This window comes from Microcaecilia unicolor, chromosome 11, assembly GCF_901765095.1.
Source record: "Microcaecilia unicolor chromosome 11, aMicUni1.1, whole genome shotgun sequence".
Taxonomy (NCBI): Eukaryota; Metazoa; Chordata; class Amphibia; order Gymnophiona; family Siphonopidae; genus Microcaecilia; species Microcaecilia unicolor.
The window spans coordinates 84,714,553-84,742,354 of NC_044041.1; the positions used below are offsets into that span (position 1 = coordinate 84,714,553).

The 27,802-nt window shown below is 44.0% G+C and overlaps 1 protein-coding gene across 2 annotated transcripts in view; it reads right to left on the reverse strand.

Annotated features, from left to right (window-relative positions):
* The window catches only part of SEMA6B (semaphorin 6B), a 191,919-nt gene extending 181,746 nt beyond the window's left edge, over nucleotides 1-10,173 (reverse strand). The window contains exon 1 of one of the 2 annotated variants that reach the window (XM_030217965.1): nucleotides 9,854-10,173. The gene's annotated coding sequence lies outside the window, so the exon portion shown is untranslated. The remainder of the gene's footprint in view (nucleotides 1-9,853) is intronic. The other variant, XM_030217968.1, reaches the window with a different exon arrangement.
* Between the last annotated feature and the right edge of the window lie 17,629 nt (nucleotides 10,174-27,802).

Sequence of the window (27,802 nt, forward strand, 5' to 3'; positions counted from 1 at the left end):
GTCTGGGGGAGATTTTAACCAGCTGGATGTGAGCTGGTGCAACCAGTCTGTGAACTCTTAGAAATAAAGAGATCCTGGATTCCCTTCTAGGTGGTCTCCTTAAACAAAGTGTAATTGCACTCATGGGGGGAGAGGGGGAGTAGATGTGGTGCTTATGATTGGAAAGGTTTTAAAAAAAATGTAATAGTAATCACCCTCCTGAGTACCAGCGATCACATGAGAAAGAGTTACACAAAAGGTCAGAGTCTGGATTCCAAAAATCACTTTTCATGTTTTCTTGCAGAAAGTAGACCAGAAAATCAATGAACTAACCACCAGTTTTAAGTATTTATCATTTCCTTTCCATTAAATACAGTAGAAGCAATGTATAAGAAATAACAAAACTGCAATACAGTAGCTATGAATTTCCTAATTTAAAACGCAAGTCCATCATTTTGATAGGGAAAGAAAATACATGAACAGAAAGAACAGACCTGCCATCCCCTAATTCCTCAGAAGCTGGAACCTAATGACCATTTAAGGATCTATTTAATTATTCAGATCAGAAAGTAAAAATATCTATCCAGCTGATACACAATCCTACAAGCTGCACTCAGAGCAAATACCTGTGGTCAAGAAACCTGTAGCTGAGTTGTCTGGTCAGAGCCAGTGCACAGATCCAGAGTATGCAGGTTCAAGTCCCACTGTACCTTTGTGTAATTTTTCTTTCTTTTTTTTTAATTCAATGGAGAACTGTTCAATAAGAGCACCTTTCTGTAACAAGTACCAGGTCTACATCTTTCTAGACGTTCCTTCCCCTTCTGTGATCCGAGTTGGACATTCATATTTTGGGCCCTCCCTAGTCCCACCCAAATCATGCCCAGACCAGGTCTCCTTGCCATATGGACATTTATTTATGTGTTGCATTTGTATCCCACATTTTCCCACCTATTTGCAGACTCAATGTGGCTTACATAGTACCGTAGAGGCGATCGCCAATACCGGTATGAACAAATACAGAGTGAGGTTATGGTAGAGTAAAGTTCATGTGTGACAGGCACATTGGGAATCATAGGAGGAAGAGTTTAGTTATGTCCAGTACGAGCTTTTATTTTGTTGTGTTGCAGGGTTAAGGCATTTAAGTTGGATCGTTAAGGTATGCCTTTTTGAACAGGTTAGTTTTTAGGAGTTTCCTGAAGTTTAGGTGGTCATATGTTGTTTTCACGGCGCTTGGTAATGCGTTCCATAGTTGTGTGCTTATATAAGAGAAGCTGGATGCATAGGTTGATTTATATTTGAGTCCTTTGCAGCTTGGGTGGTGAAGATTTAGGCATGTTCTTGTTGATCTTGTTGTGTTTCTGGTTGGTAGGTCTATGAGGTCTGTCATATATCCCAGGGCATTGCCATAAATGATTTTATGAACCAGGCTGCAGATTTTGAACGCTATCCAGCTCATTTTCAAAAGTGATCCATATCCTGCCTTTGTAAAATTGGGCTTTGGATGTCTGTGCAACATGGACATCTAAATGCCAGTTTTCAGATGTCCAAAACAGGAATAGAGCTTCGAAAATAATCGCCAATGTTTTTTTCTAGAAGGGCCCCTTAGCTAAAACATTGCCAAAGCAGATGATATTAGGTATACATGAAATATTTAATGCAATGAAGTTGCTATTTTCAAAAGAAGTTTTCTACATTCTCCATCTGATGTCTTACTGCACTGCAGAAGTGTATCATGTGTGTCATGTTCACAGAAACCACGCGGTTTTGGAAATTGGCACAAGAAGGTTCTGCTCCCTCGGTCTGTCTTTCTCCTGTTCCTGTATGTTGGGACCTGGGTAATTTAGATAACCTGGGTCCCCGGTACACAGGATCAGGAGCATGACAAACTGAGGGAGGAGCAGACGCAGGAAGGTAGTGGTGGGGGGGGGGGGGGGCGCAGCCCTGCCCTGGGCCTGGCTCTGTCTCTTGGCAGCCCTGGCTAGTTCCCTGCAAATTATTGCTACACAAGGGAATAGTATTTTAATTTTAGTATCCCCTATATTGGTGGGAGGCATCTGTAAAACTAATACCTTTGGACACATGGGAACAGAGTGCTGAAACACAGTGGCGTAGCCACAGGTGGGATTTAAGGCTCAGGCCCACCCAACAGTAGCACATGTTTAGTGGTAACTGGTGGGAATCCCAAGCTCTGCCAGCTGAAGATTTTCCCCTGATGGTAACGAAAACGCTACTCTCCACAACACCAGCACCTGCGCATGCTCAGTTTTCAGTGCATTCCTGCTGCCAAGGTGGAAAGAAGCGTTTTTCCATCAACTGAGATTTGTTTTTTGGGGGGTGGGGGGGGGGGAGGGAGAACACGGTGCCCACCCAATTCTTGTCTAGGCCCACCCAAAATCTTGTTGTCTGCCTACGCCCCTGCTGAAACATCATATTTACACACTGCTGCCAAAAAGAAGAAACTAAGGGACACTCCCAACATTATAAAGGTAAGTCCCTTCCATCCCACACCCATGCCAACAGTTCCCATCTGTAAAGGGGAATCTTCATTTAATTTGGTTGGGCAGTTTTATCTCTCCAGCGAAAGAGATCTTAACCCATTTTCAATTAAGACGGTTGAAATTGAAATTGAGAAAATATAGTCTAAAATCAAGTTCCACTCTTTATTAGAGAGCTCAGTTCTCAGATCCCTTTCCCAGCTGACCATATAGTTAAACTTCTGAACTACTGCAAGAGCCCACAGTTCTGCTGGAGTAATCCTTCTCCTAGTGAGTTCAGTTTTGACCAAAAGGAGAGATCAACTGAACTCCTTCCCATTGCAAACTTGCTCATCCTGTCAAATAGGGGAGGGGGCATCATCCTCCTCCAAGTCCCCACCTTCACTGGTATCAACCCACAGTAATCTAACAGATTCATCCAACACTGGAGAATATGCGCCTGCTTCCTCCGCAGATAACACAGCCAAATAAACCAGCAAACAGAGGGAGCTTAACCACTCGACTCCACCAGCAAGTCAACAGAGGACACCTGACCCTTTTTGGGCAGTGTCTGAACCCGGAAGCCAAGAATTTCAGAGGGAATTTCCGCCTCGCCCGCTGACCTGCTGAACTTTTAGTAGCTTCACATCTGCACTGCATGAACATCTGGTAACTTCACACATCTGATGCAAAGGTTTAGTTGAGCTATTTAAATAATTGTTAGGATGTAAGCCACTATCTAGATATTTGTTGTACAATCGACTGCATCTATATAGGAGTCGATATTTAGGAAGCAGTGCTCTGAATTTTGCTGCCCACTGCCAGTGTCATGTCCAGGCTCCGACATCAAATTTCAGGGTATAGACAGGCAGCAAAAACATAGCGGGTAAACTGTGCTATTTAACATGTAAGCGACTATGGTGAACCGCATAAAGATAGGACTGTGTTTTATGCAGTCCTATTTAAGCAGTTATCCGAGCTGTTTTAGTGATGAATATCAGCACTTAACTGATTAAGGAGTCCTTTTACTAAAGGGTTGCTGCGCGGCAACTCAGAACGCCGGCTTAACGTAGGTGCCGGCAGTAGTTCCACCCCCCAGAACGTGCCATTTCGGGCGCTATAGAAAATCAGACTTGATTTCTAGTGCAGGGGTTACCCGTGGTAATCGGGCTTGTGCCCAGTTACTACCCCATTAGCGCGGGAGGCGCTTACCTCCATCGCAATGGGTGGCGGCAAGTGCTCCCCCCGAAATGGCCACGCGGCAAGTGCAAACTTACCACAAGGTCATTTCTTTTTTTGGTCTTTTACCCGCTGCAGTAAAAGGGGCCCTGACGCACGGCAAAAACGGCCGCCACTGCTAGTTCAGCGCCCCTTTTACTGCAGCTTACCAGCTTATTTTCGAAAGAGATCGCCGGCCATCTTCCGACACAAATCGGGAGATGGCCGGCCATCTCCTGAAGACGGCCAAATCGGTATAATGGAAAGCCGATTTTGGCCGGCTACAACTGCTTTCTGTCGCAGAGCTGGCCAAACTTCAAAAGGGGGCGTTTCGGTAGGGTAGTGAAGGCGGGACAGGGGCGGGATGGGGGTGTACTTTGAGATGGCTGGCTTCGCCCGATAATGGAAAAAAGAAGGGCGTCCCTGGCGAGAATTTGGTCCACTTTATTTGCTCCCTTTTTTTCAGGTCCAAGTCCCAAAAAAGTGCCAGAACTGACCAGATGACCACCGGAGGGAATCGGGGATCACCTCCCCTGACTCCCCCAGTGGTCACTAACCCCCTCCCACCCTAAAAAAAAACAACTTTAAAAACTTGTTTTGCCAGCCTCAAATGTCATACTCAGGTCCATCGCAGCAGTATACAGATCCCTGGAGCAGTTTTAGTGGGTGCAGTGGACTTCAGGCAGGCGGACCCAGGCCCATACCCCCCTATCTGTTACATTTGTGGTGGTAAATGTTAAGCCCTCCAAAACCCCCCAAAACCCAATGTACCCACATGTAGGTGCCCACCTTCATCCCTAAGGGCTATGGTAGTGGTGTACAGTTGTGGGGAGTGGGTTGGGGGGGGGATTTGGGGGGCTCAGCACCCAAGGTAAGGGAGCTATGCACCTGGGAGCTATTTTTATTTATTTTTTTAGAAGTGCCCTGGCATGTCAGGGGGACCAGTGCACTACAAATGCTAGCCCCTCCCATGACCAAATGCCTTGGATTTGGCCAGGTTTGAGATGGCTGGCCTAGGTTTCCATTATAGGCGAAAACCATCTCAAACATTTGGCCGGCCCCAACCGTATTATTGAAACGAAAGATGGACGCCCATCTCGTTCGAAAATACGGTCGGCCCCGCCCCTTCGCAGCACCATCCTCAGAGATGGGCACCCCCGGTCGAAAATGCCCCTCTTAGTAAAAGGGCCCCTAAGTGCTGACTCTGTCCTGTGAACACCCAAAAAAAAATAGCTGGTTCTTCTGGCATAGGCATTAAGGGCCAGATTCTGCAAAATGGCATCTAAAATCTAGACATGTTCAATTAACATGCTCTTCTATAAACCATGCCTAAAGCAACCAATTATCAGCACTAATTGGCAATAATTGGAATTTACGCACGATTCTTTTTAGGTGTATTCTAAAAAGAGGCGCACGTAAATTCTAACATGCATAGCTGGAAAGGGGGCATGGCTATGGGAGACATGTGGGCATGTCAGGGGCGCTTCTCTAATTTACGATTGTGGGTATAGAATTCGGGGGAATGTGCCTACACTTAGGCGTGGGTACCCCAGGTTTTCAGTGATACAAATGGCCACACCTAGATATATACCTGGGGTATATACCTGGGGTACCCACGCCTAAATGTAGACACATTCCCCCGAATTCTATAACCACAATTATAAATTAGAGAACATCGCCCACACGTCTCCCATGCATGTTAGAATTTACGTGTGCCTCTTTTTAGAATACGCCTAAAAAGAATCGTGCGTAAATTCCGATTATTGCCAATTAGTGGTGATAATTGGTGGCTGTCGACCAATTATCATCACTGATTGGTTTGTTACTCAATGTGCCTGCGTAACTTGGGGGTGCGCCCAATTTAACACACGTAACTCATTGCACCTTATATAGAATCCAGTTATGTACTGCTGATGGCGTGCGTACTTGGTGAGAATTCGGATCGGCTATCCTGATAAATTTAGACAAGGTATGGCTGGCCAAAACATATCCGAATAGGTATCCAGATAGTGGCTGCAGTCCAGTGTTTAAAGATTGACTGACAGTTTTTTTACCTGTTTAGGCCCAACTGCCTAAAACGCAAGGTGAAAGCTGTGGTGGCTGAAACTACAGCACAACAAGGGTTTTGAAATTATTCCTTGCCAGAAAGCAAAAGGAGACTTGCCTGCAGGTCTCAAGTCACTGATGGCTGAGGCTGCACAAATCCTGCTTCAGATATTCACACTGGCAATGCTCCGCATCAAGCCCTCATGTCTACCTGCAGGAAAATGGGGTAGTCTGGCCTCCAAAAATAAACGAAAATCATACTATATTTTATTTCACTCCTTGCCAATGGCTGAAGAATGGACCCAAAGTCCCAGCGCTGGATAATCAGACATAATCGCAAAAAATAAATAAATAACAATCTGTATTTATCTCAGCGGCCCATCTTTACTGGGAGGTCAGAAGATATCACACATCTCACCCAAAACAATTCAAACTCCATCAGAGAAAAGCCTGAACTGGCCAATCTGATTGATTTGGAGGGTTTCCAGACAGCATCTCCCCAAACTAATCAAGAACCAGACAGGAAGATAACTGGTTCCTCTCTGTCATCATGGCTCAGGACCTGTGTTGTCCCCTTTGACCCTAAGTGTGGGCCCCCTGCTTCCACCCCTGTATGCCTTATTCAAAGTATTAAGGTCATTTAGGTTTTTGCTTGATTCCATGTTTTTTTGTAGCTAATTATCCTCTGTGTTTATCCCACACACTTTTGAATTCCATCACCGTTTTTGTCCTCAACATCTCTACTGGGAGGGTGAAAAACTATGTCCTGATGTTACAGTCCTCTAATTCTGCCATTTTTCTGTTTCTGAAATAAATTTGTCTGTATATTAATACCTGTCAAGTTTATTTGTGAAATAAACAAACTGCCGTCAAAGAACATTAAGAAGTGGCTGTAAGTAACTCCACAAGTCAGAAATTGCTACTGCCACCAGCTGCCATCTCCCTAACCCTTTTGTATATCCCATAGCCAGCCCTATACAGGATCACACAACTCATCTCACCTGACACAGCACTGGAAGGAGAATGTAAAGGTTACCTGCCCTCAGGCAGCTCAAGAAACCCCCACCTGAAGAGGTGTAAAGATCACCTTCTAGCATTTACACTTAGGGATCCAAAGGGAGCTCCCCCCTCCATCCTGTGGCTATAGAAAAATATGAAATAAGGTCAAGTCAGGGGACAATAGAGCCGGGATTGCAGGGTAAGGACAAATTTTGCTGCATCTCGATTCCAGGGGGAAATACAGACCACTGCAATGAAACAGGGAATTGTTAATCCTGGAGCTTCCCACACTCCAAAGTACCTGGGTGCCTGAATGTAACAACCCACCCGAAAAGCTTCTAAGGACCACAGGCAAATACAGACCCAGAGGATGGGGCCTACTGACCGTTCACTGTGAAAGACAGATGGCAGCGCCCACTTCGCTGTAAAGGATGCCCAGCCTTTTTTTCAGTCTGGCAAACCACTTAGAAATGCACCGATCAGTTTCTGGAGACAGATCTAACATTGTCACACCTACTTTATATAAATATGCATTCACACAGACATGTATTTTCCTCAAGTAAAATTATTGGAATGCATAGGCTCATAAGTATCACATGTCTGTGCTGCACAGCTAGTGTCAGCAAGTATATATGTGCACACAGACAAGAATGACCTCATAACGTCACTGTCACATTTTAGCAGGTTCTGTAAGCACATCGAGAAGACACTTTGGTCCCTCTCATCACAGCATGCTTTCTGTACAGGGCTTCAACCTGGGGGGGGGGGGGGTCTACTAAATTCAGATTAGTTCTACCACCAAAGGTCTTCTTTCTGTGACAGCCAGATTAACACTTCCCACCTCACCCTTCCATAGTTTATGAGGCCTATTCAACATTTTGCCCTGTAAGCTTTGCTGCCATCTTTTTTTTTTTCTTTTGCACTGGTGGGAGGAGAGGGAAAAACACAGGTCACACATAGATATTTCTCTTCTGTGATTTATTGAATATCTCTACTTTAGAAAACAACACTGTAGTTGTGGAAGGTACAAATAAATCCCATAAAACCTACATAAAAAAATATTGTGTGGCCTTTGAGGGAAAAAATGTGTGTTCCCCCCCCCTCAATTTCAAGCCGAGAAAAACTAGAAAATCTTTCAAAAGGCCTGTAATTGGGACAGAGGCACTGCAATGTTTTAAAGAGGTACATTTTCATAAGTCTATGAAAGATTGATCTGAACCCAAGGCGACAAAAACAAAACAGGTTTTCCAGTGTATGATCACAGGACAAATTAAATCATTAACAAATTCCCTATTACCACCATCACACACACATCCTTTTATCTTCTGCAATTCTAGTTTACATTTTCTGAAAGACCCTCCCACCTTTACCGAAAAAGGACAGGAGACTTTAAAATAAACTTGAAAGGTGGCTGCAATAAAAAGGAACCCCCCTCCCCAAATAAAAATTGGAACCACCTACAGGGGGAAGCAAAGCGAGGATTCACAGTGGGTCATATTCTGAGGGCCGCACCTGCCTCCTCTCAGTTTTATAGTGCTGGAACAGTACCTGGGTGCAACATGTTATATACCCCCTGCCTCTACTTACAGTAAGATAATAATAATAATAATAACTCCTCCTCCATCAATTTTGCAAAATGTTATCCTACTTAGAACAGCAATACATTTTACCCTATGATTCTCAGGTCCTTGGGTAGGACCTGAATTAATGGAGTTAAAACCAGTCAACACTAGCTGTGACATGCCACTCATGAAGACATAACATTATTATTATTATTCATTGTCAGGATTTTTTCACCAAGAGCTAATAAAAAAACCCTCTGCCCAGCACAGGGTCTGCAGGCAGGGGGATTACAGGAATAAGCACCCCCTGAAAGAATGCCATACCATCACTCAGTGCCTGCTGTTATACCACAGGGCACATATGCCACTCCATTAACCCTTTCAAGGCCAAGAATTAATGACACAACATTTATTCACTTGGGCTACCAAATCCACCTTATACATTGGTTTGAGAAGGCTGCCCCTCCCCCAATCCTAAATCTGAAATGATCCATTGATTTGACTCATCGCTCCCCATTAACCGACTACAGTTGGTGCCCGGGGTGGGGAACAGGACCCTTCAAGGGGTCTTCTCACCCCACAGATTGATCTCCACGCCCACTGGCGGTCACGGTGCTTTTGAGCTCAGGCAAAATACACAGACTCCCAAACCAGAGCATGGTGATAAAACGTACTCAACACCATCCTATATACTGAGATGTACATCTGGCAGTACAGCCAGTGTCTTCTTTCCCTCTTGCACAGGCAGGTGCCCCCCAACCTTGCACAGATGACGGGCATTTTATTAGTACATGACCCTCTGATCCCCTCCCCTCAAAAAACAGCACGGGCATTTTCTGCAAGCAGAAGTATGAGATGGCATTCCCAATAAATAAATACAATCCTTACATAAGCATTCATGCAGGCGCATTTCCCTCTGCTGCCCCCCCCCCCCCCCCCCCCCCCCCCCCCCCCCCCCCCCCGCTACACAGGCATTTTCTGCAAACAGGTGCACGATCGGCGCTTCCCCCCCCCCCATCCTCAAAAAGCTTTTCACTGGCATTTACTGCAAGCAAACGTATGACTCGCTGCCCCCCCTAAAAACAAATAAAAAAGACATTACACACGCATTTCTGCAAGCAGGTGCAAGATCTGCGTTTTCCTACACAATCCTCCAAAAATAACCCCCTTTACACAGGCATTTATCGCAAGCGCATGACCTGCTGCCCCCCCCCCCAATACATTGCACAACAGGCATTTTCTGCAAGCAGGTGCATGATCTGCCCTTACTCCACCCCCCCAAAAAAACACACCCTTGCACGCGCATTTACTGCAAGAAAGCACATGATCTGCTTATGTCCCCCAGCAACAACAAAAAAAAACTTGCACGGGCATTTACTGCGGGCAGGCGTATGATCTTCCAGTGCCTCCCACCTCAATCTTTGCACGGGCATTTCTTGCAGCCCCCCACTCTAAATGCACTGCAGCGATCGCAGGCATAAAGGACTTGGGTACAGGGGAAAGTTAGAGATGCCCCCGGACCTGGGCACAGGAATGGTAGGATGAAGGGGGAGAATGAAGCAGCATGAATCCTACCTTGGGAAGCCCCCTCCCCGGCTGCTCCAAGTCCTGCAGATAAAGGCTCTGATCGGTCCGATCGCAGCTCCGGACTCTGGTTGGTAGGGTGGGGGGGGGGAGGCTTTAAGCCAGCCGGGGGGTCCGCCCCTCACACCTGTCCCTGCCCGGCAGCCGGCTCCAGCCGGGGCATCCCAGCACTTGCAAGGGACCGGCGGGGAGCCGAGGCGCCCGATCCCCGGCACCGGGGAGGAAGACAGCTGCTCCCAATCCAAGGGTGGGGAGGGGCAGGTGGCTGCTTTTCCCGGGGTGGGGAGGGGGGGAGAGCTCCTTCCTTCCCTCCTTTCCTTTCCCTGCCGGCGCTGTCTTCTGCCTTATCAGCCGCGCACACATTGCTTGGCAGCTCCAGCGGTTCACACCAAAACCCGGCTTGGAGTCCCTGCCACAGGGACCGGAGCCCAATGTCAGGCATCACCTCAAAGCGCAAAACCGGTGCAAACTTGCAGGAGTTTAAACGTGACTTATGCTGTCTGCTTCTTAGGATCGCGTACTCTGATTCCCGTCTGCAAAGGACCTCGTAAGCAGTCTGGAAGGAGCTATGTGTCATTATTTGAGATATACGTATCCATTGTTTCCTTCCAGCTGTCTGAATAGAAATGCGTTCATGCCGTGCTTTCTTTTCCTCATATACAAGGTGGAGATTTGTCTGTAAAAGAGAGCAATGAAATCTGTTTTGCCACACTCCAGGGAAGAACAGAGTGAAGTAGTAGTATAGTATATTCGAACATCTTTACCTATTCCTGTAGTGTATTCGGGAATGGAGGAGGCGATGGGGAAATGCTCTATTATTTCAACGTTTAAAGCTAATATTATTTATTTATTTAGATTTTGCCCTCACCTTTTTCAGTAGTAGCTCAAGGTGAGTTACATTCAGGTACACTGGATATTTCTCTGTACTACTACTACTACTTAACATTTCTAGAGCGCTACTAGGGTTACGCAGCGCTGTACAGTTTAACAAAGAAAGAAGGAGCTTACAATCTAAAGGGTGAAATGTCAAGTTGGGGCAGTCAAGATTTCCTGAATAGAGGTGTAGTGGTAGGTGTCCCAGGAGGGCTCACAATCTAAGTTTGTACCTGAGGCAATGGAGGGTTAAGTGACTTGCCCAAGATCACAAGGAGCAGCAGCATTTATTTTTGGAGGCGAGACTACCCCATTTTACTGCAGGTAGACATGAGGACTTGATGCAGAGCACTGCCAGTGCAAATATCCGAAGCAGGATTGTGCAGCCTCAGCCATCAGTGACTTACTACTACAACTACTACTACTTAACATTTCTAGAGCGCTACTAGGGTTACGCAGCGCTGTACAAATTAATAGCTACTACTACTACTTAACATTTCTAGAGCGCTACTAGGGTTACGCAGCGCTGTACAAATTAATAGCTACTACTACTACTTAACATTTCTAAAGCACTACTAGGGTTACGCAGCGCTGTACAATTTAACATGGAAGGACAGTCCCTGCTCAAGGAGCTTACAATCTAAAAGACAGGTGTACAATCTAAAGACAATCTAAACAATCTAAAGACAAGTGTACAGTCAAAAGACAAGTGTAGAGTCCGTCTGATAGGGCATACTATATTTCACTAAAGGTTAGGTGCCGAAAGCAGCCTTGAAGAGGTGAGTTTTAAGCAGAGATTTGAAGATGGGTAGGGAGGGGGCTTGGCGTAGGGGTTGAGGAAGATTGTTCCAAGCATAGGGTGAGGCAAGGCAGAATGAGCGGAGCCTAAGGACGGTCCCTGCTCAGAAGAGCTTACAATCTAAAGGACGAAATGTCAAGTTGGGGTAGTCTAGATTTCCTGAGTAGAGGTGTTGTGATTAGGTGCCGAAAGCGACATTGAAGAGGTGGGCTTTGAGCAATAATTTGAAGATGGGTAGGGAGGGGGCCTGGCGTATGGGCTCAGGGAGTTTGTTCCAAGCATGGGGTGAGGCGAGGCAGAAAGGGTGCCTAGAGTTGGCGGTGGTGGAGAAGGGTACTGAAAGGAGGGTGAGCAAGTAGAAGAGAGGACAAGATCAAGACAGTGGCCAGATTTGTGAGTAGGGGTGGAGGAGCTCAGTTGGAGGTTGAAGGAGGAGGTAAGAGTGAGGAACTGAGAAACATATGAGTCGGATGGGTTATCAATGTATATGTTGAAGTCACCAAGAATGAGGGATGGGGATGAGGGCTCAAGAAAAACAGAGAGCCAGGCATCGAAGTCGGTAAGGAAGGAAGGGAGGGACTTATTAGGGGGGCGGTAAATGACTGCAACTTTGAGTGGCAGCGGGTGGAATAGAGGGATGGAGTGAACTTCACAGGATGAGAAGCAGTGAGACTGAGGTAGGTGGACAGGTTGAAAACTGCAGGAGGGCGAAAGTAGTAGACTTGAGACCTGCAGGCAAGTCTCCTTTTGCTTTCTGGCAAGAAATAATTTCAAAACCCTTGTTGTGCTGTAGTTTCAGCCACCACAGCTTTCACCTTGCGTTTTAGGCAGTCAGGCCTAAACAGGTTAAAAAAACCCTGTCACTCATCTCCTCTACTACTATTACTATTTATCATTTCTATAGCGCTACAAGGCATACGCAGCGCTGTACACCATACTCCCTCCCATCTTTTCAGGGGCCCAGGATGGGTGGGCAGAATAACTTTGCCCTGTCCCACAATTGATTTGGTCTCTCCCTCTCTCGCCTGCATGCCATTTGGTCTCTCAAACATCCTCCCTCCCTCCCTCCCTCGCATGCAGCAACTAATACACACTGCTCATGTTGGCCCCACAGCCTTCCCTCTGATGCAACTTCCTGTTTCCGCATAGGTGGGAATACATCAGAGGGAAGGCTGTGGGGCTGGTGCGAATAGTATGTATCAGTCGCTGCTCGCTGCAGGCGAAGATCTGCTATTTACAAAGTATGCAGGAGGGACAGTTGCTGGGAGTTTTTGGCTGGTGAGGCTTAGGGATCCCTGCCAGCCACATCATAGGTGTGCTGCTACTGGGTGGGCCTGGGCCCATCCAGGCCCACCGTTGGCTAGGCCACTGCTTCTTTTTAAATACCTTTTTATTTTAAGTTCACATTATTTAATAAAAAAAAGAAAAATACAATATAAATAATACTTAACAGTATAAACAAGAACTATCATTAACAATATAAACAGTAACCATTACAATGAGATGATGGGAAATGTCATGCAAGTATTGTTATAGAGTACAAATCAATATATAGAATCAAAAGCAAAAACAAAGTTTTTTTTTAAATCAAGTAGTATTTCTGTAGACATTACAACTGTCAAATTAAAATAAAACTGAAAAATAAATACCCTAATATGGGTGTCCATGAAGTGTCAAGATACATATTGGAAATAGGCAATTGATGACCAGATTTTTTCAATTGATTTATACCTATTGGTACATTCAGCAGCTTTGCATTCATATCCATGAATTATAGCAATAGTTTACCACCAAAAGATGCAATTTTCCAATTTGAGAAGATAATCTGTATTGTAATAGCTAAGACAATATCTAGAAATCAAGATTGCCATTTATCTAATGGTTTGGAGAGAGCTAATGATCTAAATAAAATTATAGTGAAAGTCAAATCTTCATTTATAGGGAGAAAGTTTTTAATTTACACCCATAGTCATCCAGAGAGACAAAATCAAGGGGCGATAATATATCATACAAGCAAAAATGCCCGTTTTGGAACAAGTGAAACGGGCCCTAGGAAGGCTATCGTCTAAGCGTGTTCTCGTCTCTCTCCCCTGCCCTCCCCCCCATATCCAGCGATTCTCCCCTCCCTTGCCTTCCCCTGCCCTCCCATTTCATCCATGTCCAGCGATTTCCCCCTCCCCTCCATACCTGAGGTCGCAGCGGCGGCAGGCTCGGCTCTCGTCGCCTCCAGCCTTCCCTCTCAGTGTCCCGCCCTCATCTGATGTCATTTTATCTTTCCGCGAGGACGGGACACTGAGAGGGAAGGGAACGCCGGAGGCAAGCTGACGTAAGCTCATTAGCATATGGTTACGAACCCAGCCAGTCAGCTATCCAGGGACACAGATTGACCATAGAGAGATGATTTAGATTCCCTCATGATGAGGTGCAATGCCAACATTTGTCATCTGGTGAAAGACCAGCCTTAAACATTTTATGTGAGGTCTAAGTTGCGCCATGGATTAGAAAGTACAATGTTTGAGTGAGGCTGATAGAAAGAGTGGGTTTGTTAACACAACAAACATCATTTTGTCATTCCCTGTCAGTACCAATCCAATTGGAATCCACTTCACGTTTTGTTTTTAAAGATTAACTAAGAGGAAACAATTTATTTCTCATTTTCTTATTAAAAAATTATGTAGTATGACCAAGTATAATGGCCAAATTACAATCTTTTTCTACATTGGAAAGCGGTTTAAAGTGTGATATATTAGGGAGACTTTTTTAATACTATGTTGTAATTGTATCCAATTATAAAACTGTGTGGTGGGAAGGTTGTATTTCTCCATTAAAAATTGAAAAGATACAAATGAATTCTCAATAATAGTTTGATTTGAGGACCATATTCCAAGTTGACACCAAGATTACCAATATAGGATTTTATTATCTACCATTATTTTGATGTTACGCCAATGGGTGCAGTCATAGACTGCCAACAAGGAGTAGGTAAGGTCTTATCTAAAGCAAGAAAAGCAATGAGTGTAGATCTTACAGGTTCTTTATCAAGAGAAATAGTCAAGAGTTTAGTGTAAGGTAGACATTTAAAAGGCATATTACAAAGAAGTGCCTATTCTGTCAGGAGCCAATCAGGACTGTAAGATTGGTCAGTTTGATTAGATAACCATTGGGCTCCATGACATAAAAGATTAGCAAGGTGGTAAGTATAAAAATCAGAACACTTGTGTCATCTTTTATTGAATGTATTCCTTAATATCACACATTACCCCATTTGTTGTTGCTGTTATATGTTGCTCTACATTTTGTACTTTCATGTTCTTCTATACTTCCAATAAAGATACATAGACTAAAACATAATCAGGAAATCTAACACCTCCATCTTCTTTAGAAGCTTTGACAGTCTTTAATGCTATTCTAGGTTGTTTACCTTTCCATAGATATTTAGTAATTTTTTCAAATCTATATTCTTATAAAAGGATGGAGCCAGCATTGTTAACCTACTAATATAGTATTTGATAGTAGGCATAAATGTCATTTTTATAGTTTTGATCGTACCCCACCAAGAAAGTGTTAACAGAGTCCAGCTTTGAAGTAAAGTATCTGTTTTCTTTAAGATGTTTTCCATATTTAATTCCATCATTTGTTCTCCATCTCTATGGAAAAGCATGCCCAGATATTTAATATATAAAGGAGACCAGCGAAAAGTTAGCAGATCCTAAAACTGTCTGCATTATGTGGTCATTCATGAGCATGGCCTCAGATTTGTCCCAGTTGATTCGATATCCAGAAAATGAAGAAAAATGATTCATTTAAGAAGAGCTGGAATTGAGGTCATTGGATCTGTCAAAAAGATCATGAGGTCATGTGCATACATCAACAACTTGAATTCATGCCCCTCAATAACCACACCAGATAAATTAATGTTATTTCTAATGGCAATCAATAAGGGTTCCAAAGTTATATTTAATAAGGGAGGGGATAGTGGGCATCTATCTGGTACCTTTAGCTAGATTGAATTTATCAGATAGATCACCATTTATCTGAATTCTGGAACATGGTTTAGTATATAAAACTTGCACCTATTTAACAAAATCAGAACCACATACAAACCATTAAAGAATTTTAAATAAACATGGCCATTCAACCATATTGAAGACTTTTTCTGCATCCAAAGAGATAGCCAAGGCAAAAGATGAGATTTTGGTGTTTGTAAAAGTCAATAGGTCATGAAATGCTCTAACATTTTCTCCAATTAATCATCCAGGCATGAATCCAACTTGATTAGTGTGAATTAGAGAACCAAGTATAGACTCTAGTCTTATAGGCAAACCTTTAGCCATAATTTTACAGTCTAAATTAAATAGAGATATGGGATGAACATTTTTTACTTTGGTTATGTCACATCCTGGTTTGGGTAAAATCGACCTTTTGACATGGGATATAGCCATAAGAAGTTATATAAAGAGCACAAAATGGGAGATAGATTGCAATGAAAGATATTGTAAACTTCAGTCATGTACCCATCTGGTCCGGGTGCCTTGCTGCTAGTCAGAGATTTAATGGCTGAGGTTATTTCTTCAACTTTGATTGGTGCACCAAGAGAATCCTTTTGTACATGGGAAAGGACTGGATGAGGCAGACTTTCTATGAAGTTATTCATAGCATCTGTAGGATTTGCACAAGACGTGCTGAGTAAACATTGATAATAGGTGACAAAAGCTCTGGTAGTAACTTTATCTGTGGTAGCTATGTGATAATTATCTAAATGTATAGTTGCTATAGAACATCTTTGTTGTCTTATACCAATATATTTGGCAAGTAATCTACCAGCTTTATTAGCTGACTTATAGTAACCAGTTTTATGCACAGCCAGATTGTGATTAACTTGATAGCTACATAATTTATTGTACTCATATTTAAGTTGAATCAGAGACATAAGTATATCTTGGCGTTTAGTATTAAGATGAAGTGTTTCCAGTTCTTTAATTTTATTCTTTAGTTTAATAGTTGCATAGATTCCTGTTTTTTTCTTCCTGGCAGCAAAGCTTATTATTTCACCTCTAAGACAATCTTTGAAGGCTTCTCAGATGGTATCGTGCCATGTGTAGAAATTTGTTATCAAATTATCCATTTTTGGATGAAATCTGAATTCTCAAGGAAGTTATTATTAAATCTTCATATGTGATTCAGTTTACTATAGTCAGGCTCTAACTTAAGATGGATCATTGAAAGATCAGTAATTAAAATTGGATCAATTTTTGTGTCAATGGTCTGAGTTATTAAGGATTTAGAGAGAAGAAATAAGTCTGTTCTTGAGTATGAATGATGTGGAGCAGAAGAAAATGAGTATTCACGACCATCGGGGTGTTGAATGCGCCATATGTCCACAAGACCTAATGTTTGAATGGTTGCAAGAGACTCCTTTCCCATTTTCGTTTGTCTTTGAATGCAGTTGGACTGATGATCCAGGATGTTAATCAAAGTAAAATTAAAATCTCCAGCCAACAAGATTGGTACAGTACTATCTCTCTATATAAAAGGCAAAACCAACGTTCTATGAAGCCTCCAGCCGGAAGTGTGAAGGGGGCGAGATATCCGGTTTCCCTATGAGTGTCTGCCCCGCCCTCTCTGTAACACAGTCAGTGAAGGAAAACAGCAGAGCACAAAATCAAATCGCTGGCTCTGTAACAGTGAAGGACTCAGAGGGGGGAGGGGAGAGAGGGGGGAGGGGAGAGAGGCCAGAGGGCAGGGACACACACACTCCCACATGCACACAGAAGAAAACATTGCTAGCCCCCATTTCATTTGCATCAGAAACGGGGCTTTTTTACTAGTATTCTAATAAAACCTCTCTGATTTGATGTATGAAGTCAGGTGTATCAATATTATTTATTTATTTATTTGTTACATTTGTATCCTACATTTCCCCACCTATTTGCAGGCTCAATGTGGCTTACATAGCGCCGTGGGGCGAAAGCCTCCTCCGGTGAAGAAACAAATATAGAGTAATGTTATTTTAAATGAAATAGATATGTACAGACACATTAGGGAAACATAGAGAGGGAGCATAAACATAAATATTAGGTGCATAAACATTCATGATAAACATTTTATAGGACCAAGCTGTAGTATGGCAATTGCCCATCGACCATTAAGATCGAAAGATTGTTGGAGAATATGAATTGGAAGATTAATTTTGAATAAAATAGTTACTCCTCCTTTTTTAGAACGAGTAGGTGCATAAATTGTGTGACCAATCCACAGAGGATTAAACCTCACACAATTAGAGTCTGATAAGTGAATCTCTTGCAATAGTAATATATCAAGATTGCATTTTTTATCATGATTAAAGATTGTTTGGCATTTAGTTGGATGATTCAGTCCACTGACATTCCAGGAGTCTATATTGCAAAACGATGACATAACATCATATCAAGACAAAGTTTAAATAACACAATATGCCCATTAGTAGTACTCATATGTTCCTAAGAACCAAAGATCTATCCTGTTGAAAAAACATGAAACAGGCTAACAGCAGTAAAAAGCGGAAAACATTTTAATGCTTATACAACAACGCTTATATTATGAATTTATAACTCACTCAATATTTTAAAGAGTACCCTCAGAAATATCCACCTATTTTAAGGCAATATCATAAGTTTTGCCAGGTGGCATAGCACATATTTCATAGGGCTAACTCTTTTAGTAGTACTCGGCATTGGAAGTGCATAACATATCAATAGAATCAAATGACAATTGATCAAATCTGTATTCCCATCATCAGAACTGTAAACATAATTAAAATAAAGAACCAATGACATTTCAGTAACCATTTCAAGAATTTGGAATGGGGTCTTTTTACTAAGCTGCAGTAAGGGGCCCTGCACTAGCGGCGGCAGACGTTTTTGCCATGTGCTAAGACCGAAAAAAGAAATGGCTATGTGGTAAGATTGCGTTTACTGCATGGCCATGCAGGGGGAGCACGGTAAGGGCTCCCGCACTAACCCAGTGGTAACCGCCCAGCCCGTGGTGCTGCCCGATTACTTCCGGGTAACCCCCCGTGGAAATATTTTTCAAATATTTCCGCTAACGCCAGAAATGCTGCACGCTGAGGGTAGAACTACCGCCGGCTCCCGCGTTAGTCCAGCGGTAATTCCAGATTGCCACACAGGAAGCTTGTGGTGGGCTTTCCGCTGCTTTGTAAAAGGGCCCCTGAATGAATAAAATGCACCTGTCAATCCAGATATAGGGGAAAAGAAAAAGAAGTAATGCTTATATAGTTAAAGCATAAAGGGCCTCTTTCACCAAGCTGTAGTAAAAGGGCCCTGTGGCAGCTTTGGTGTTTGGATTTTTTTTTTTTGTTAATTTCCATTTTGCTTACACCTTTTTCAGTAGTAGCTCAAGGTGAGTTACATTCAGGTGCACTGGATACAGTGGTGTGCTGGAGCCGGCTCGCACCGGCTCGCAAGATGCCAGAAAATTTAACAAACGGCTCTTGCGAGCCGGTTGTTGGCCCGTGCGAGCCGGCTCGCCTCCGCTCCCCCGCCCCGCAAATCCATCTTCTGTCTGCCCTCTGCTCCCCATAGTAGCCCTGCTGGTTTCCTTTCTGCGCTGCCGCCGCCGTCCTGCCTTTAAAAAATTAATTTTCCCTCAAGGCGTGCCAGCGTTGAAGCGAAGGCAGCAGGCTCAGCTCAGTTCCTGCCTTCGTTCCGTTCCTTCGCATCATGGCTCCGCCCTTGCGCAAACAGGAAATACGTCAGGCAAGGGCGGAGCCATGATGCGAAGGAACGGAACGAAGGCAGGAACTGAGCTGAGCCTGCTGCCTTCGCTTCAACGCTGGCGCGTCTCGAGGGAAAATTAAATTTTTAAAGGCAGGACGGCGGCGGCAGCGCAGAAAGGAAACCAGCACGGCTACTATCGGGGAGCAGACGGAAGATGGATGACCAGGGGAGCGGAGAGGGCTGGAAGATGGCGGAGAGGAGGGCAGGGGGGAGACGAGGATTGCTGGACATGGGTGGGTGGATGGAGGGCAGGGGAGAGGAGGGTTGCTGGACATGGGTGGGTGGGTGGATGGGGAGGAGGGCAGAGGGGAGAGGAGGGTTGCTGGACATTGGTGGATGGAGGGGAGAGGAGGGTTGCTGGACATGGGTGGGTGGAGGGGAGAGGAGGGTTGCTGGACATGGTTGCATGGAGGGGAGAGGAGGGTTGTTGGACATGGGTGCATGGAGGGCAGGGGAGAGGAGGGTTGCTGGACATGGGTGGAGGAGAGGGAAGGGAGAGAGAAGAAATGCTGGACATGGGTGGATGGAGGGCAGGGGAGAGGAGGGTTGCTGGACATGGGTGGATGGAGGGCAGGGGGGAGAGGAGGGTCGCTGGACATTGGTGGATGGAGGGGAGAGGAGGGTTGCTGGATATGGGAGCATGGAGGGGAGAGGAGGGTTGCTGGACATGGGTGCATGGAGGGCAGGGGGGAGAGGAGGGTCGCTGGACATTGGTGGATGGAGGGGAGAGGAGGGTTGCTGGACATGGGTGCATGGAGGGGAGAGGAGGATTGCTGGACATGGGTGCATGGAGGGCAGGGGAGAGGAGGGTTGCTGGACATGGGTGGAGGAGAGGGAAGGGAGAGAGAAGAAATGCTGGATATGGGTGGAGGGGAGGGAAGAGTGAGGAATGAGATGAGAAGAGGGAAAAGGAAGAGAGGAGAATAACTGCAAATGGATGGAGAAAATAGGCAGAAGCTGAGGACCAGAAATGAAGAAGAAAGGAGGAAAGAAATAAATGGAAAGGAAGCCCTGGAAACGGAGTTAAGAGGACAGATAGCAGCAGAATCGGATACTGGGCCAGCATGAGCAGAAAAATAGTCACCAGACAACAAAGGTAGAAAAAAACTCATTTTATTTTCATTATAGTGTTTGGAATATGTTCACCTTGAGAATCAGGTGCTCAACATTAAAAGTTTATATTTATTTACTTATTTATGGCATTTTATCCCACATTAAACATGAATTAGATTGGAACCTGGGATCATTTAATAGTTTTTTCCTGGAGAGAGTAATGCATTGCCCCCCCCCCCCCACCCCCCACCCGGCTATAGCCAGCTCTGCAATTTGGGGGGGGGGCGCAGGGGTGGATGGGGGGGGGGGGTGCCGAGGTGGACGGGGCGCCGAGGTGGACCGGGGAGAGAGCCTGTTCTTAAAAATTTACCAGCACACCACTGACTGGATATTTCTCTGTCACAGGAGGGCTCACAATCTAAGCTTGTACCTGAGGCAATGGAGGGTTAAGTGACTTGCCCAAGATCACAAGGAGCAGTAGGGGGATTTGAACCAGCCACCTCAGGATTGCAAGACCAGTGCTTTAACCACTAGGCCACTCCTCCACTCTTTTGGTACACACCGAGGCTCCCTTTTACCACAGCGGGTAACAGGTTTTTTTAAATAGGGAAATGGCCCTGTGGTACATGGACCACTTGCTGCATGGCCACTTCCTGGAGGAGCCCCTTACTGCCAACCATTTAGGAAGTGGTAAAGACTCCTGTGGAACCCCAGTGGTTACCGAGCAGTGATTACCACTGGGTAAGCCCCCATTGCTAGAAAATAAAAATGCATTTTCTAGTGCTGGAGTTGGAATGCATCAGAGGCTGGGCTGCTGCAGTAGCCCAGTCATAGGCTAGATTTGCCGCTTGCCAACGTGGCAGTAGCCCTACTGCCCTTTTGTAAAAGGGCCCCAAAGTCAACATACATTTTGGAAGAGCATAAATGCAATCAAAAGCATATCACATCGTAGGTGAGATAATATGATTTAGAAAGGCGTCATATTCACAAAATTACAAACAATATACGTAGTTAAATTAAATATTGTATAGTTACCAAGAACTTCAGAGTTAAGTTACCGTGATAACAAGCTTAAGACTCATTCATACATAAACAATGAGAATAGGAGAGCCCATTATGAGATAACACATAGTGGAGGAGTAGCCTAGTGGTTAGTGCAGTGGACTTTGATCCTGGGGAACTGGCTTTGATTCCTACTGCAGCTCCTTGTGACTGTGGGCAAGTCACTTAACCCTCCATTGCCCCAGGTACAAAATAAGTACCTGAATATATGTAAACCACTTTGAATGTAGTTGCAAAAAAAACCTCAGAAAGGTGGTATATCAAGTCCCATTTCCCTTTCCCTCAATATAATAGTCATCCTATTTTCATTTGCATGATCCATTCACATAGAACGTCAGGCTCTTTATAAGTGGTGGTACGGTTATTATATGTAATTTTCATTCTTACAGGGTACATTAATATGAAACAGGCTCCCAAATCTTGTCTGAGAGTTAGAAATGCTTTCATTTTCATAGCAGTGGTTTTTGCTAGGTCTGGTAGAATAAGTACTTTCGTGCCTTGATACAATAGAGAAGGCTTATCTTTTGCAGTCATGAGGATTTGAAGGGCCTGCAGGTATTGTGGGATTTTTGCAACCACAGGTCTGGGGTGTGATGCATTAGCTAATTGATGGGATGGTGACCAGTGGGCCCTTTCAAATTCAAAGGCTGGATCAATATTCAAGAATCCAGGTAACCAATATGTAAAAAAAAAAAAAAGATACCATATTTTGTGTTCTACTCCTTCTGGAAGGCCTAAGATCTTTATATTATTTCTATAATATCTTTAAATGGGTACCTAAATTCCAATATAATTATATTCTCATCACTATAATAATCACATATAATTATGCTCTATTTATAATTATCTTTAATAATATAAAATTTTCAATAGTCACATAAAATATTTGTCTTCAGCATTCAACCAGTCATATATTCCCTAACTTATCACTCTCATTCTACTTTATTTTCCAACTCACACACCACAATATATCCACAATGTTGTATTTTCTACAATTATAAAATTCTCTTAATCTTATAATGATATTTTAACTTGCACTTTTCCTCATACAATGATAACAATCAAAATTATATATATAAATGTCTCAGACCAACTCCTACGTAATTCTTTTACATATTTTGCTGTCCTTCACTATCAACCAATTCAATGTTCAAAGCATTCTCCGTTAATGGAAATCTGTATATTCCACTCTCCTGTACTCAAAACTAGTTTACTGTTTTGAACGCTCTTCTTGATCTGAGACACTCCAATATTTTCAGATACGAAACCTCTGTTATGGATTCTTTGTTAACAAACTCCAACTATCCATAAAATGATGATCAACTAGCCATAAAAGATGATCAACTTCTCTCCATTTCCAATTACTAGCTGCTTATTTCAAATATCTTCAATTTTCCATAACAGGACAGTAAACTGGTTTTCATATGTGAGATACAGAGTTATGCCTATTGGTTTTCTCCACAGCCTTGTTCTCATATTTACCAGTAAGACATACTGTATTTCACCAAAAGGTACTGTTCAGCATGGATTAGTTTTTCCAGTTGCCTAAAATAGTTTGTATAGCTATGGAGATCAGAATATCAAAAAGTCTACTTTTGTCTTTATCTAGGTCAAACTGCGGGTGTGAAGACCTAAGGACTAAAACTAGAAGATAACTGAAGCTTGCATTCCAGTATATCATTGATATACTTCCAGACCAGAGACCACAAGTGCTGAATCACTGGACATTCATATCATAAATCATATGTATCGACTGGGTGACCAAACAGTCGGATGTGGGAGGGGCGCTTGATGTGGTATACTCGGATTTCAGCAAAGCTTTTGACACAGTTCCGCACAGGCGACTGATAAATAAATTGAGTGCCCTCGGTGTGGGACCTAGAGTAACTGATTGGGTAAAAAATTGGTTGAATGGTAGTAGACAGAGGGTGGTGGTAAATGGAGCTTGCTCTGAAGAAAAGGATATTGTCAGTGGAGTACCGCAGGGATCGGGCCTAGGGCCAGCTCTTTTTAACATCTTTGTGAGCGATATTGCGGAAGGGCTGTCTGGTAAGGTTTGTCTCTTTGCGGATGATACTAAACTCTGCAACAGGGTGGACACCCTGGAGGGTGTGAATGACATGAGGAAGGACCTAGCGAAGCTAGAGGAATGGACTGATATTTGGCAACTAAGGTTTAATCCTAAAAAATGCAGGGTCATGCACTTGGGTCGCAAAAATCCGAGGGAACGGTACAGTATAGGGGGTGTAGTGCTTCAGTGTGTGATGGAAGAGTGGGACTTAGGGGTGACGACCTTAAAGCTTTCAAACAGGTAGAAAAAATGACGGCCAAAGCCAGAAGGATGCTTGAGTGCATAAAGAGAGGCATGACCAGCAGGAAAAAGGAGGTGATAGTGCCGTTGTATAAGTCTCTGGTGAGGCCTCATTTGGAGTACTGCATGCAGTTCTGGAGACCGCACCTACGGAAAGAATAAAGATATAAACAGGATGGAGTCGGTCCAGAGGGCGGCTACGAAATTAGTAAGCAGTCTTGAATGCAAAAATTATAGGGATAGGCTTATGAACCCCAACATGTATACGCTGGAAGAGAGGAGACATGATAGGAACGTTTAAATATCTCAAGGGCATCTATGTACAGGAAGAGAGCCTTTTTCAAATAAGGAGAGCTTTGGAATGAGGGGGTATATGACAAAGTTAAGAGGGAATACGCTTAGGAGTAACCTAAGGAAGTATTATTTCACAGAAAGGGTGGTGGAGGAGTGGAATGGCATCCCGGTGGAGGTGGTGGAGTTGAGGACTGTTCCAGAATGTAAAAAGGCATGGGATAAGCATGTGGAATCGCTTAGAAACAGGAAGAATTAGGGGTTACAGAGGATGGGCAGACTGGATGGGTCATATGGCCTTTATCTGCCGTCATGTTTCTCTGTTTCTTTGTATCAATGTTCCTGGGGATTTGTTGCAATGCCAGCATAAGTTGGTGAAGGAAAGGCCTGCTTTTAATTTTTTGACTGAAATCCAAAGTACTCTGTGTATTAAAAAATGCAAAGATTGAGACGTACTAGTTGATTGAGTTGACTTGTTAGTTTGGACTAAAAGTGTACCTCTGAAAAGTTTCAGAAGTCATAGTCTAAAGCAAGAGATTATGTAGCTACTAATGCACAAAAGGTTTTTCCTTGGCTTTAACATGTGCCGTTAGTAGCCACTGAGAATGCAATGCAAATGTATTACAATGAGCTCATTAGTATTCTGACATGTATTCTGGGGGATGCACAGCTGCAGAGCAGTCGTAATTTAAGGAGCAAATTTTACGGCTGCTCTGGAGCTGTCGGAAAGGAGAGCAGGGACTGCGATAGAGGTGGGCAAACAGGGCAATTGCCCTGGGCCACCATGTTACAGAGGGCCTCAAACCTACCTGAAGTTTAAAGAGAGACAGCCTAAAAGTAAGCTTTGGGGCCTCCTCCTTAGCATTTGCCCTGGGCCCCATTATGTCTAGCACCGGCCCTGGAGGAGAGAAGCACCAGCAGGCAGTAAGGAGCAGTCTCTGGCTGATTATGTACAGAACACAGTTGCTGTTTTACAACCTCAAGGGTATTCAGCTGCATCAGGATCTTTGTTTATATTGCTTTTATGCCAGGCCTATTTACTGAAGCAGGGGCAGTCAGAGTTGCTGCAAGGTGCTTCAGTTTCTCTGGAATAGTGAGAAGCTATGTAATGGAAGGAGAAATTAGGTCCACAAGTTGTCCAGAGATGAGACAGGGCCACTCATGTTTGCTCATCTGGTTAGTGTTAGGTTAGCGAGTTTCTCCTGGATGCCAAGATAGATATGTCTCAGCTCAGTTCTCTATCTCCACCTGCTGGTCGATGGACACAACTATCCCACAGGTTCTAGAACAGTGGGAAGCACTAATGGAAAGAAAATGATCAGGTAGGACCTAATTTCTCCATTGCTCAGTATGGTCCTGTACCTGAATGTAACTTCCCTTAAGCTAACACTGAAAAAGGTGCAAGAAAAATCCAAATCCTACCATTTTCATGGGTCCTGTGCCCAGTCAGAGCTGGCTCTATATACAGGAACCTTCTTATGGCATGGCAACACTGGCATGAGCCTTTTGGGGGCCACTGAGTCTCAACTACAAAACGTGGCAGATCCTTATTGGATCTCATGCCTCAGGTATACAGGTAGCAATGTATGTATAAATCTATATATTTAATACATAGTGATATATCCACAATATTTTCAGTAGCAGTACACAGAATGGGTATAAATATATGTTGACAGACAATTAAAATAATGATACATTTTGTTGATAAAAATCTATGTCAGGATGTCGTACACACAAGCTGTCGAGTTAAAGATATGTGTTATGTTTTGGTAATAGCAGAACCACATTTCTCTCCCACTGTTCCACAGTCGCATGTTGAAATGGAGAGAGAAGGAACGTACGGTCCTTTCTAATATTTTACATTTATGTACCAATTTCTCAACCAAGCAGGATTCCAGTGAGCTGTGCAATTACAGAGCTCAGAAACATTCTGACTGTCACCTCTGGGGGTGGGAGAATCTAGTGGCACATTTCTGAAACCTCGATGGCATGACAGTTACAAGGGAGAAGGGCAGCGCCATTCTTGCACTCTGATACCGTTTGATGAAACTGAGGAAGAGACATGAAGTAGCTTGCCTGAGATCACACAGAGAGGGTCAGTGGCTGCTTTCTCCTGATCCATAAGTTCATAATGTTAAGTGCTACCAGAGCTGAAATAAAAAAAAAAAACCCACCTCTTCCTGAATGCCACAATGGTATCGGTCAAGCAGGTTGTTTAAGTGGAGCTTTGGATGTGTGTTCAAAAAGAATCCAGGCCATGCCACTGAGCTATGGCAGTAACATACTGTGAACCTGCGCGGGCCGATGGCAAAACACCCACCTGTCATGCACATTGGCACTGACCTGACATATCATTCCAAAGGCCCCTTTTACTAAGCTGTGGTAAAAGGGTCCCTGTTGTTGCGTGGATTTGCTGTGCTCTAATGCCCTTTTTACCACAGCAGGTAAAAGGCTTTAAAAAAAAAAAAAAAGAAAGAAAATGGCCGTGCGGTAAGTGAACTACTTGCTGCACAGCCATTTCCTGGGAGAGTCCTTAACGCCACCTATTTAGGAGGCGCTAAGGGCTCCTGTGCTAACCCGGCAGTAACTGTGTGCTGCCCAATTACCGCTGGGTAAGCCTCTGGCGCTAAAATATAGAAATATGATTTTGGTGCCGGAAATGGTGCACATTGGGGGCAGGCACTACTGCTGGGCTTCTGCGGCAGTGCCAGATTGGCACGCAGCAAAGCAGTACATAAGTACATAAGTAATGCCATACTGGGAAAAGACCAAGGGTCCATCGAGCCCAGCATCCTGTCCACGACAGCGGCCAATCCAGGCCAAGGGCACCTGGCAAGCTTCCCAAACGTACAAACATTCTATACATGTTATTCCTGGAATTTTGGATTTTTTCCAAGTCCGTTTAGTAGCGGTTTATGGACTTGTCCTTTAGGAAACCGTCCAACCCCTTTTTAAACTCTGCTAAGCTAACCGCCTTCACCACTTTCTCCGGCAACGAATTCCAGAGTTTAATTACACGTGGGGTGAAGAAAAATTTTCTCTGATTTGTTTTAAATTTACTACACTGTAGTTTCATCGCATGCCCCCTAGTCCTAGTATTTTTGGAAAGCGTGAACAGACGCTTCACATCCACCTGTTCCACTCCACTCATTATTTTATATACCTCTATCATGTCTCCCCTCAGCCGGGTACTCCCCTCAGTGGTACGGGTACTGCCGCTTTGTAAACGGGGCCCTAAATGCTGACAATTTTGTGTTGCCTCAACCCTTTCATTTGGCTGCAGAGAAGGATTTTATGAGTCTCACTCATCAGAATCAACCCTCACATCATCCAGGTCAGGCTTTCCTACTTGAATCAACAAGCTCAGGATTTGTCTCATAAGCATAAAAGCAGAGGAACTTTTTTTTTCGGGGGGTGGGTGGGGGTGGAAGCTGGCAGTTTCTTCCTGCTCCTTTGGGCTTCCAGCTCAATCAGAGCCAGTCCCTATTGGGCTACTGCACCTTGAGCCTTTATTCTCAACTATTTAAAGATTTTCCTCTATTTTCCTATCCCTTTCCCAAATCAGCCCAGCCATCAGTCCTCGGCCAGGGGCCAGAGAATGCAGCTCCCTATAGAACTCAGCTGATATGGATGCTAAGCTTGGCCACTTGGTGTCACTATTGAATGATGAACAAGACCCTCGCCCCCAGAACCATTCTACTTTCTGCAGCTTCCCCAACTCTAGATGGCGAAAGGAAGCAGAAACTAGGTGTGAAGAGAACCCAGGTGCTTTGCAT